The following is a 13,455-nucleotide window of genomic DNA, read 5'->3' on the forward strand; positions in this document are numbered from 1 at the left end:
GGAGAACGAGTCCAGGGAGGACCAGGAGGGCGAGCCGGAGGATGGAGGACAGGCAGCAGCGGCGACGGTCCAGCATGCCCGGAGGGCCAGGGAGGCACTCACTCTCTTCCCTTTCACACAGGGGGCAGGATTCTCTCACCCCAGGCCGGGTCAGAGAATCGCCGGGCTGGACGTGAATCGCGCCATGCCGCCCCTATGCCGGACCGCCGATTATCGGGAGAGCGGAAAATCGGAGCCATTGGCGCCGGTCGGGGGCCGTTCTCCGTGTCCCCCGAGGCAATTCTCCGCCCGGGATGGGCCAAGTAGTCACGCAAAAAAGCCGAGTCCTGCCGGCGCGTTCACACCTGCGCTTACCCGGCGGGACCTCAGCGTGGATCCAACTGGGGTTGGCTTTGGGGGGGGGGGGGTCTGCACTGTGGGCAGGCCCGCGATCGGGGCCCACCTTTTGGCGGGCTGATCTCTCGGGCTAGCGGGATCTTTTGTTCCACACCGACACCTGTAGCCCTACGCCATGTTGCGTCGGGGCCTGCGCGGAGACGGGAGCCACTGCACATGTGCGCATTGGTGCTGGTCCCATTGCGCATGCGCAGACCCGCGGTGCCCATCTGACGCTGGGGATTGGCAGCTGGAGCAGCATGGGTCGCTCCAGTGTCATGCTGGCCCCCTGTAGGGGTCAGAATCGCTGCTCCTAAGGGCATGTTGACGCCGCCGAGAAACGCGACGGCGTTTACGATGGCGTAAACACTTAGCCTCAGGATCAGAGAATCCCGATCAGAGAATCCCGCCCAGGATGTGGCTAGGTCATTCATCTCACCCATCCCCTAACACACTTAGAAACATTTCTGTTAGATCGCACCCAATTTAAATGGCATAGAATAAATCAGACCATGGATAAACCAGGGATTACTGACAAATTGTAGAGGACTCAGTACCAGCATAAGCTAAATTCATCATTCGACAATCTCAAAGAGGAACAAAGCCAAATGAAGCTACATGGACCTAGGATAGAATTAAACTTTAACTTAACGTGTGACCACGTCCAAGACATGAAAGTCCCAAGAATTTATGATAAAGTTAAATGAATAGCATATAATCTTGAATGACAATGCTATCAAGAGACTACTTAAGAGTAATCCAGAAGAATGAAATTCTAAAATTAAACCAAATAGTTAAATTAAACTAAAAGTCCATAATCGTGGCTGAATTATGCTGTACTAAGTTTAACAATTGATACCAGTCACTTTGAATAGCATAGTTATCAATCTTCGGCAAATAATACATTCTTAATTATGCACATTTGTACCACCTGTTTCTTTCTTGATCTCTGATAAGATCTTGATATTGACCTTCAATCAATGTCTGTGATATATTCCAGCTATTGGCATAACATTTTCTTAAACAAGTCCATCTCACGTGATATTGCACACAAAGGGAGTCAAGTCCAAGTGAGGTCTTCGAGCAAAGTGTTTTCGAGGCCAAGGGATAACTGTGCACGTAATCATAACTCATTACCAATTTTGAAACACAAAATGCATTCCTTATGTTGTGAATAAATTCTTATGTCCCCATTTATAATACAAACTGCCTATTTCAATGTCACTCTACCCTACTGCGTAGTGGTAGTGGAAGAGCAACTTCATTGGGGTGGGAGATGTAATTATCGCATAGCATATTTACAACGGCTGTTTCTATTATAAATCTGAACAAAGAAACTTTTAATGGGAAAGGATATCAAGATCTGCTCACAGATGTAAGGTTTTTAGATATATTATTGATTATTTGGATTGGTGAATGAGAGACAACTTGACGTGAGCTACATAGAACATTGCATATATTAAATATCAGACATGAATTCTGATCTATTCCCTACACCAGTTTAAATTCAGAAAGTTTATTGAGAGCTTTATTTCAAACTTGATCGGTGCTAAAAGCCCTGACAGAATTTCTCTCAGTTTTTTTGATTCTTTGGGCCAAATCTTCAGAGGAGTGGCAATCACCGTGCAATTGACATTCCACTCCCATTTACACACCTTGCACCGGAGTTCTACATTTCTTGTCCAGACTTCCAAACCAGGCCTCCTGAGAAACATGGAGAATATCTGCTCCTCGAGTCCTTCTTTTGTCATGTGGGGCAGCACTAGCTGCCAAGCACCAGTAAGTTTGAAGTCCCAAGGCCACTTTGACAAGCTGCTGAAGGTTGGTGTGTTTATGGTGGATGAATGGGTAGGGCAGCAAGTGCATGGGTAGGATGAATTGAGGGGCTGTCTGATGGTCGGGGGTGGGAGGTGGTCGGGGAGGTGAGGGATAATTGGTTCCAGTTTGGAGTCATGGGGGTAACCCAAGAGTTAGAACTGGTTGTAATCCTTCTAACCTTTCCTGAGTAACTATTCTGGTAAGCGAGTCAGAACAATCTGAAGTCTCGGACTCTAACCCAAAGTTTCAGAGGGTTCTATATGCTGGGTAATTGTCCAATGGAAGCTGAAAGTTCCCAAGCAATTCCTGTGTAGTCTGTGCATGGGGACATCTGAGGCTCCCCAGACATATTCAGGGATACCTTTGGGGTATGGGTATCCAGAGACCTGAAGATCTGGACATTTTTTTGGTTGGTTCCAAGTTTTGTGATAAATGTCAGTAAAACAAATGCAATTGATGTAACTCGCAAGGTGCCAAAAATAACAAACGAGCACCAAATGCTCAAGTATCTTGCCTTGGTGCCATTATATCACATTATATATCATATTCAACCTTCAATCACAGCAGATAACATCAAAAATGTGTTATCACTGCTTTAAAAGTTGCCCCAAAATGATTGAGAAACACATACATGATCTTCAGTGATCCTTAAAATGCTTTTTCTGTTGGAGGGGAGCAGTTAATTGACAATACTAGAGGACGATGTAGGTTAACAAATAACAAATCCTAGAATTCTCTACCAACCTTGATGTCAATCAAAGACATCTGGAAGTTGTTGTCACACATGCATGCTATGAGTTATGGTCTGCTGTCACGTTGAGTCTGTAACTGAGAATGATAGGAACTGGATGCTGCATGAAGATACACTACAGGCTTCCAATGGAAAATACTGTTGCTCAGCATTAAGCACATTAAATGGTATTGTTGTAATGTGTAATAATTTTCTTGTTTTTTTTCTCTCTTTTTGTAATGTTCTTATTTTGAATCAGGCGTTTAGCTTGGTAAATTTTCTCAGATGGCAGCTGTAAAAAAATTGAAAAATATTGGAAGTATTCCATTCTCTTTCCTTTTATAAATGGATATTTTTGATAGTTAATAAAAGGATAGATGGAGCTACTCCAATACATGGAGAACAATTATGGTACGTTTGTGAAACATGTAATGTCTAATGTTTTAATTATGTTTTGTAATCCTACTTTGGAGATTAGAAATGTCAGTTACTAAGGAAAGGTGATGGTGAAAGATTTATTTTTACCCTTGAACAACGTGGTTGATTTGTTTGACTAGCCTTCTCCACCTCAATAAATGCATAATGATAAAGAATAATTTTGAACTCCATTCAAGTAGTAGGAAGAAATTTGCTTGAGGTGGAATAAACTTACATGTCATCCATACATGAGAAACACACAAGATTGAATGTATTAACAGATAATCAAGATTAATTGTCAAAATTGCTGTTCACAATTAAAAGTGGTATTTCTACAACCAAAAACTCCTGAGCTATCACTTGTAAAGTCCTACAAGACCAAATTTTAGGAAATGAAGCTGGACAGCTGGTAAAGGTGTCAATGGGGAGCATTTTGGTGATAATGATCAAAACTCATTGAGATTTAAGATGGTTATGTAAAACGACAAAGATGGACTGGAAATAAAATTTCTTAACTGGGAGAAGGCTGATTTTAAGAGCACAAGGCAGGATTAGGCCAAACAAGATGAGGAGCAGCTACTTGGATGGAGGTCCACATCAAAGCAGCGGGAGTGATTCAAAAAGGAAAAACAGAGAATGCAATGTTCCCATAAAGGTAAAGGGTGGGCCAATAAGTCTTGAGAACTCTGGATGTCAAGGGATCTACAGCATTGGATAAGGAAAAAATGGGAGGCTTATGGGCAAAATTTTCCACCTCGCGCCACCGGTAGTAGAGATCCTGGTGAGGCAGAGAATCCAGTGGTAGTGAAGAAAATGGGATTGGCGGCAGGTGCCAATCCATTTCTGACGCTCCGCGCCCCCCCCCCCCACGCTGCCATTGGGATCGAGGATCATGCCAGCAAAAGGACCCAATCGGTAATTAAGACCCGTTTGCATCCACTTTGCAGCAGGGTCCTATGATTCTATGGTCCTTTGTGCCAGAAATCATGTGGATAACAATTACTACTGTCATTAACAAGCATGGCCCTGATGTTGTATAGAAAATCCAGGTTGGGGGGTTGGGGGGGGGGGGGGGGGGGGGGGGGGGGATGATGGAGCGGCTGAATTGCAATGGAGGTGGTGGGGGTGGCCAGCTGCAGAACCTCGCTGTCAGGCTGCCCGCTGAAATGGTGGCTCGATAGCGGGATTGCCTCGGGAATTTCTCGTCATGCAGAGACTTGCATGGCGAAGGATTGGAAAATGCTTCCTGATTTGCACTCTAAAGTGAAATTCAACTCTGGGGAGAGAACATAGCCTCCCAAATGGAGAGCTTTGCCCTATGGCAGTTTCAGAGGCTCAAAAATGTGGATACCCTAAAGGAGTATAGAAAATGCAGGGGGATAAAAAGAAATTACCAGAGTGAAGAAGAGGCATGCAAAAAACACTGGTGGGAGAAATAAAGTAAAATTGCAAGGTGCTTTGAGCATATTAAGGGCAAAAGGGTAATCAAGGAAAATGTAGGGCCCATTGGGGACCAAAGTGACAAACTCTGTGTGGAGCCAAAAAGATGGAGGTTAGGAATTGCATATCTTGCATCTGGGTTCACTGTGGAGAAGGACAATATAGGTATAGAAATCAGGGAGGGGGACTGTGATATAATTGTACAGATCAGCATTGAGAGGGAGGAGGTGTTAGCGGTTCTAGTGGGATTAAGTGGCTAAATACCCAGGCCCTGATGAGATGCATCCTACGCAGCTATGTGAGGCAAGGGAAAAAATTGCAGCGACTCTGAATTTCAAATCTCTCTGGCCACAGGAGAGGTGACAGAGGACTAGAGGACAGCTAATTTGGTACCAATATTCAAGTAATCAAGTACCAAGGATCAAGGAAATACAGGTGAATGAGTCTAACATCAAGTACCAAGGATCAAGGAAATACAGGTGAATGAGTCTAACATAGGGAAATTATTGGAAAACATTCTGGGGGACAAAATTATTTCTCCACTTGGAGAGGCAAAGATTAATCACGGATAGACAGCATGTCTTCATTATGGGTAGATCATGGTCAGCAGCTAACTGGGAAGGCAAATGGAATGTTGGCCTTTATTTTAAAGGGGACGGAGAATAAAAATATGGAAATCATGCTGAAACCAGACAGGGAACTAGTTGGACCACAACTGGAATACTTTGAAGAATTTTGGTCCCCTAGTCTAAGGAAAGATATATTGGCATTGTAGGCAGTTCAGAGAAGGTTCACTGGGTTCATCCTGCGTATGGAGGGATTTCCTTTTGAAGAAAGCACAGTAAGAAATCTTACAACACCAGTTTAAAGTCCAACATGTTTGTTTCAAACACTAGCTTTTGGAGCACTGCTCCTTCCTCAGGTGAATGAAGAGGTATGGCTCTTCATTCACCTGATGAAGGAGCAGTGCTCCGAAAGCTAGTGTTTGAAACAAACATGTTGGACTTTAAACTGGTGTTGTAAGACTTCTTACTGTGCTCACCCCAGTCCAACACCGGCATCTCCACCTTATGAGAGGTTGAGCAGATTAGGCATGTACTTACTGGAGTTTAGAAGAGTGAGAGATGACTTTACTAACGCATGCAGGATTTCAGGGACTTGACAGGGTAGATGCTCAGAGGATGATTTTGCTTGTGGGACAGTGTAGGGTCAGAGGGCATAATCAAAGAGAAAGGGGTCACCCATTTAAAATAGAGATGAGGAGGAATTTCTTGTCTCAGGGGGCAGTGAATCTGTGGAATTCTTTACTGCAGAGAGCAGTAGTGACTGAATCACTGAGTATGTTTAAGGCTGAGATAGACAGATGTTTAATCGGTAAGAGAATCGCGGGTTATGGTGATAAGGTGGGAAAGTGGAGTTGAGGATTATATCAGATCAGCCATGATCTCATTGAATGGGAGAGGAGACTCTATGGACCATGTGGCCTAGTTCTGCTCCTATATCTTGTGTTCTAACAAACGATTGAAATTTGAGGAGGAGATTTGAGGAATAATCTTTTCACCTCGAGGGTGGTGATAATCTGGAATTGAGGAGGAGATTTAGAGGAGATTTGAGGAATAATCTTTTCACCTCAAGGGTGGTGATAATCTGGAACTCACTGCCTGAAAAGGAGTGGGGTAGTATTTGGATGAACTCTTGAAACGTCATTGCATACAAGGCCACGGACCAAGTGCTGGAAAATGGGATTAGAATAGGTAAGTGTTTGATGGCAGATACAGACAGCAAGGGCAAAAGGGCCTCTTGCTGTGCTATAAAACTCTATGACTCTACATTCAATACCCAGGAATATTACGAGTCCAATGGTTTCCTTTAAAGATGTTATTCTATTGCGACAAATTAATTAACTGACAATTACCTGGAAGATAGATGTGTGCGGCTCCGAAACATTTTTTTTTGCGTTTCTTGAAAAGATGAACTCAAGGGTCACGCACCGAGAGCACTGAGCAGCTTTTTGGTGGCGGGAGGGGGAGTTCCCAACCAGGTGTGCCGTGGACAGGGCGGCTGGTGGAAGCCTGGCTCCTCGTGCCAATTTACCCGAGCAAGTCGCGCACCTGAGAGGAAGATGGTTGGGGTTGGGCTGAAGCCACTCTGCATCATTCAGCAGAGTGCTTCCACTGGGGGTGCCTCCTGGTGCGGTGCCAAGTTCGCGGTCCCAGAGCCCAAAATCCAGCCGTCGCACTCATCCGGTAGCGGCAATTGGGCAAATTGTATTTAATGCGAGACGTCACGATTCAAACACTTAACAGCAAAGGTAAACGTTTGCCCCATGTCAATCATTTAACCCCTGTGTAAGGCGGTGGAATATGTTCACAACTTTATAACACCGCGTAGAACTTGAAGCTGTACACCTGGGAGGGCTAGTTTTCCAATTAATTGTGACGTGTTCTCTCAATATTTAAAACGCTTATTTGCCACCCCCCCGCCCCCGGTTATTTCAGCAAAAAACGTGGGATTTATCCACATATTCCATACGTGGTGTTGGCGAAGAGCTCCGGGGATTCTCTCTTTTTTAACCTGTGCGTGTTGACACCCGGGTTGCCTGACTGATTGCCCACCTGGTGCCGACCGCGCGCTCAGGAAAGCCGAGCCCGCGGGCAAAACTCGCCGCTCCCGCCCGGATCCGCCAATATAAAGCCGTCTGAGAGATATATCAAGTAAAACAAAACTTTTGTTGACATTATCCCACGCCCCCTCCCCCCAACACACGCACACACTGACACACACACACATACCGACACACTGACAGACACACACTGACTCACACATACAGACATATTGTATAAACACACACTAACACGCATTGATACAGACACACACAGACATACAGAGAAACGTACACACAGTAAGATACACTGCCCCCCAAATCCCTACCAAATGGTTCCATCTCGTAAAAGGAAAGTCAAATTTCAAATAAAAGTTAATTTCTCAATGAAACATGTTAGCGGAAACTCACTCAGTCGAACGAAATGCTTTGCACACATTTGCACACAGGATGCTGTAGCCAGTTAGTTCGCAAAACACCTTCTGATGCACAGAGTTAACCCATGAGCCGACCACACGGTACACGCACCGTCGCGGCAAAGACGGTCACAGGTTCCTCTCTATCCACAAATAAATTCAGATCTGTCGACGGGGATGAGCCCGATCAATCCCACCGGCCCTCGTTTGATTTTTCTTTGCGTTGGGCGGCAACTAATTGTTGGTATTTTGCATGGTTTGATGTACAGAAGAAAAACTCCCCAGTTAATTTCAAACCACTGAGAGCGGCGCCTCTTGCTTACCTTAAAAGAGCGGGATTGATTCCAGCACACGAGATTCTTGGCCAGAGCGTATACGGAATAATAAAAAAATAAGGTAGCGAGGGAGAAAGTCGGTGCCTGCTGTCGGAATATTTCTTTCGGCGAAGCTAATGCAACCGGTTCCTCTAACTCCACCTCCAGCGGGCACCCCCGGTCTCCCAAAATCCTTCCTTGAGAAGGGGGTGGCGTCGTGAGCTATTAGGACATGCTGACTGGGATGAGAGGCACCAGCGCACAGCGATTGACTTGATGGGTTGCGAGAATCCTTACTGAAGGCAGAGGAGGAGGAGAAGGTGAAAGAGCAGGGGGGGGGGGGGGGGGGAGGAAAAAAAAGTTTGCGAGAGCAGATATGCCTGTGCGAGCCGAACGCATTCACGCCCGATTTTGCATCCGTACGTCCGCTCTCCGCCTCTGGCGTCTGAAGGAAGCGGCGGGAGGGCTGGCTTGGAGGCTGAGCACTTCCAGCGTGTGCCAGCAGGAGGTACTTGAGTATTCCCGACAGGTGACCGGCACGCAGCCTTGTTTGCTGTGACAAGCGGCGAGCGACTCGGTAACAGGAGAGCCCCTCGTCAAGGGGATTGCGCGGATCAATGGAGCCTCACTCCGCTGGTGGACTACGGGCGAGAGAGAGAGAGGAAGAGAAACCCGCCGCAGTTCTGGGCAGTGATGAAAGCCCCGGCATTTCCCCTGTCCATTGCAGGACGCGCGCCACTGTGGATTTGCATCGAGAGCGGGTTCCGCTCGCAAGCGCCGTAGCTTGCAAACCCTGACCCATCAAGTCTTGTAGAATTGCGCCACACTCTGCTCAACAATTGTCTTCGCTCTTTTCTTTTGCTGCCGGCAGTTCCCAGAACGAGTTTGATCCAGCCTTTCCCAGGCAGCGCGCTGCATGCATTTCGACAGGACGCCCCGCCAAGTGTTTAGAGACGATAATAATAAAATGTATAGGAACTGCTATCGATTCAAGCGCTTGCAGTCCAGGTTTGTCCCTTGAGTGTACAGCGCCAGAGTAAACAGAGCTTGTGAAATGTTCCAGTCAGTGTGTGTAACCGACGCTATCCAATTTTTGCCATTTCGTCAACCTCCGAGCAGAAGGGAATCACCTCCTTCAAGCATCAGGAATTGTATCGCAGCCTGACATAATTTGTCAGCTAGCCGGGTGCCGTGATACACATCCCTGTAACTTTAGCAAAGCTAATCTGCCGCTTTTCGCTTCGTTTCTTGGTGAGCAGGCCGGCAATAACCAGAAGGGAACTTTTGCTAATGCTGCAGTTTAACTCACCATTTCCAGACCAGTTGTAAATACAGTACGGTGCTTAAAATCCTTCAGGGGGATGTTTACCCTTTGAGCATACAATTTACGATGGATTGTTGGCCAATATGCTCTGTTGTTCCCACCGAGTCTGTGCAACTTTCTCTAGAAGAAGTGACACGGACAGACAACCTGTCTCCCCAAAGGCATTACCTAATACTGTACTTCCTCAGTCGGTAAGGGAAAATGCAAATTTTCCATGGACATTTGCCAACAACCAGTGTATTAACCTGGAGGCTGGCAATGGATGTTGTCAATATTAACGTTGTCAATAATGTTGTCAATATTAATGTTAAAAGATGCCACATGAGATTGTTAGAGCCAATTTGATTAGTTGGAGGTGGGCTGAAGTCTGCAATAATTTCGCTGGTGCCTTTCGGAACGAATCAGGTTGATTAAGAGGGTGACAGTGGAGTTTGCATGCTACACGAGCCTGTCAGAACGATCAGATCTTAATTTCTCACACAGGTTTCATAAAAAATTCAGGAGGGTTTTAAAACAAGCTGATAAGAACCAGTTCACTTAAAAAAAACGTCCTGCTTTTCTGAACCAGGAGCTTCTTTGGCCCATGACTGTCATATGTGAGCACTTATTTTCCTCAAGTTTTCTTGTAACTGCCTTCTTGAGGCGAAGAGTGTTGTTCCCTGTTGCACGAAGTGCATTGAGGGGCTTTATTCAAGAGATACCTTGCAGACATTGCACCTATGGAAGTGCCGAGATTTGGAAACAGAAGAGTGCAAAGTGTTGAACTGGCAGGAGTGTTGCTTTAAAAAATACGCATTCACAAATTTAGCAATTACCACAATGTACTACTGTAATTAATAATGTAGGTATCGTGCCCAACACTGACGAACTTCTACCCATAGCGTTTGAAATGCACAGACATGTTCAAGCATCTAAAGTGACAGATGGATTAATATTTGTGTGCGACTTTTCATCAGACCTTGGTTGTAAGTTTCAGTTCAATAATAGGAAAGAGAAAATGCTGGAAAATCTCAGCAGGTCTAGCAGCATCTGTAGGGAGAGAAAAGAGCCAACGTTTCGAGTCCAATGACTTTTGGGTTCTGCAGTGAACTCATGGTTGACTAAGCTCTGGTTGTATACATGAGTTGATCAACGGGGATCTAAGCGATTGGTAGCCCTCGTCTCGAGCAGCCATCTTTCTAACACACCTGTCATAGTAAACATTAGGGAGACAGAGGAAGGGATGAGGGGGAAGAATACAAGGGAGAGAAAAATTTCAATATATAATCTCATGCTTTACTTTTACCTGTAGATCCAATGGCAGTATATTGTGTAAGTGTTTTTTAAAACTTGCTTATGTGTCAGGTACCCAGGCTGGTTGTGGTGAATCACATTCCGAGTAATTCACCCTGTGTTATATTGTATGTGTTGTGTTCTTGTAAGCTCGGTAGACGAGCAGTTGCGTTGCTCTGCCTATAGGGGGAGATGAGGAGTTTATACTGGGCTCCACCCTTGGCTCCACCCATGGCTCCTCCCACTAATTGGAAGTATAAAGATCTGCGGTTGTGAGTCTGCTGCCAGTTCATTTCATCGCAGGCAGGCTCAGTTGAAAGACTATTAAAACCACTGTTCACTTCCAATCTCGTGTCTCGTGAATTGATGGTCACATCAATTTAATAGTCTTAGGAAACTTGAAGAAAACGACTATGCCCTCAAACCTGATCGACTAGAACTCGACCCGCAGGCTGCAGAGGCGAGAGAAATCTTTCAACACTGGCTCCCATGTTTCAAGGCCTACCTGGCTGAATCAAACACTCCAGAAACGACACAGGAGCAGAAACTCAGTCTACCGCATGCAAGGGTGAGCCACCGTATATCTACTCAACTGAACGGTACTAACTCGTATACGGGGGCCCGAGCCATGCTAGATCGAATGTACGTGAGGCCCATCAACGAGGTCTATGCGCGCCACATTTTTACGACCCGCCGCCAGCACCCCGCGGAATCGTTGGAAGAATTCCTGCGGGAATTAAAGACTTTAGCTCGGGTTGTAATTACCAAGCTGTATCAGCCGAACAGCATATGGAGCTCGCTGTCAGAGATGTGTACGTGGCAGGGCTCAGGTCAAACTATGGCGCCAGCGGTTGCTTGAAAAAGGGGCCCAGAATTTGGAGGACACTGTAGAATTGGCTACTACCATGGAGGTCTCGTTCCGCAGCCTCACCTCGTTCCCCGCGGACCAAGCGACCCCATCCTGGGCCCCGACCAGCGACAGCCCCAGGCCTGTGCCGCGCGGCCACCCACACACTACACAGCTCCAGTGTGCCATTTTTGTGGACAGCCCCAGCACCCATGGCAGTACTGCCTGGCCCGTAGCGCGACCTGCAGCAGCTGCGGTCGCAAAGGACACTGCCCGGGTCTGCGTTTAGAAGAAATCCCCCTCTCCAAACTCTCCCGCAGCCCAGAGCACTCGTTTTCAAAATTCACAGGCCCACAGGCCCGGAAATGCTGCGGCCTATACTCCGACTCCGCCCCCAACCGACACGTGCGACTCATGGGAGCCGCCAACTTGGCAAACCCCCTCCACGCGGCCGGCCATGTGCGACTCATGGGGGCCGCCATCTTCCTCGCCGCCAGCCACGTGCGATCCACGGGGGCGGCCATCTTGGGATCCATCCTCTTCAAACTCAGAGACTCATCTCGAAGATTACGAACTCAGAGGGCAGTCATCACGGGGCCACTCCAGCATAGTTGATCGAGCCACCGACTACCCGCAACTCAGAGCGGTTACGTTGGACCAGTCGCGTCCAAAACACCTCCGCAACTCAATGATGACCGTTCAAATCAACAGGTACAAGACACCGTGCCTTTTTGACTCCAGGAGCACCGAGAGCTTCGTACACCCAGATCTGGTAAGATGCTGTTCGCTCGCTATCTTCTCTGCACGGCAAACTATCTCCCTCGCTTCGGGCTCTCACTCTGTTCACCTCCAGGGGCCCACCATCGCGACCCTAACGATCCAGGGCACTAGCTACTCGAACTTCCAGCTATATGCACTCCCCGAACTCTGCGCCCCACTCTTACTGGGACTCTATTTCCAGTGCAACCTGAAAAGCCAAACACTCAGCTTCGGCGGGCCCTTGCCCCCACTCACAATTTGCAGCCTCGCTACACTAAAAATCGACCCCCCTCCACTTTTTGCCAATCTCACGCCGGACTGCAGACCCGTAGCCACTCACAGCAGGCGGTACAACCTGCAGGACAGGATGTTTATCAGAACCGAGGTCCATACGCTTCTACGTGAGGGGGTCTTGGAGGCCAGTAATAGCCCCTGGAGAGCTCAGGTGGTGGTCATCAAGACCGGGGAAAAATTCCGAATGGTAGTGGACTATAGCCAAACAATTAATCGGTTCACGCTCCTCGATGTGTACCCCCTCCCCAGGATTGCAGACATGGTGAATCAGATCGCCCGTTATAAAGTCTTCTCCACGGTGGATCTGAAGTCTGCATACCACCAGCTCCCAATCTGCCCGGAGGACCGCCACTACACGGCGTTCGAGGCCGACAGACGCCTCTTCTACTTCCTCCGGGTTCCCTTTGGCATCACAAATGGGGTCTCGGTGTTCCAACGAGCAATGGACTGAATGGTGGATCAGTACGGGCTGCGGGCCACGTTTCCGTACTTGGACAACATCACCATCTGCGGCCATGATCAGCAGGACCACGACGCTAAACTCCATCGATTTCTCCAGACTGCCCAGAAACTCAACCTCATGTATAACACGGAGAAATGCGTTTTCCGAACGACAGACTAGCCATTCTCGGCTATGTTGTGGAAAACGGAGTCCTGGGCCCCGACCCGGACCGTATGCCCCCTCTTACAACTCCCTCTCCCTCATTGTCCCAGGGCCCTCAAAAGGTGCCTGGGGTTTTTCTCATATTATGCCCAGTGGGTCCCTCAGTATGTGGACAAAGCCCGCCCACTATTTAAGGCCACGCTCTTTCCTCTATCAGATGAGGCTCGCCAGGCCTAAACCTGC

The 13,455-nt window shown here is 47.3% G+C and overlaps 1 protein-coding gene across 2 annotated transcripts in view; it reads right to left on the reverse strand.

The window, feature by feature from the left end:
- Positions 1-8,891, reverse strand: part of pcdh15b (protocadherin-related 15b) — a 1,980,039-nt gene extending 1,971,148 nt beyond the window's left edge. The window contains exon 1 of one of the 2 annotated variants that reach the window (XM_038773417.1): positions 8,122-8,891. The gene's annotated coding sequence lies outside the window, so the exon portion shown is untranslated. Of the gene's footprint in view, positions 1-7,793; positions 7,914-8,121 lie in introns of those variants that run through there. The other variant, XM_038773418.1, reaches the window with a different exon arrangement.
- Positions 8,892-13,455: the final 4,564 nt, after the last annotated feature.

Source organism: Scyliorhinus canicula, chromosome 16 (assembly GCF_902713615.1).
Source record: "Scyliorhinus canicula chromosome 16, sScyCan1.1, whole genome shotgun sequence".
NCBI lineage: Eukaryota > Metazoa > Chordata > Chondrichthyes > Carcharhiniformes > Scyliorhinidae > Scyliorhinus > Scyliorhinus canicula.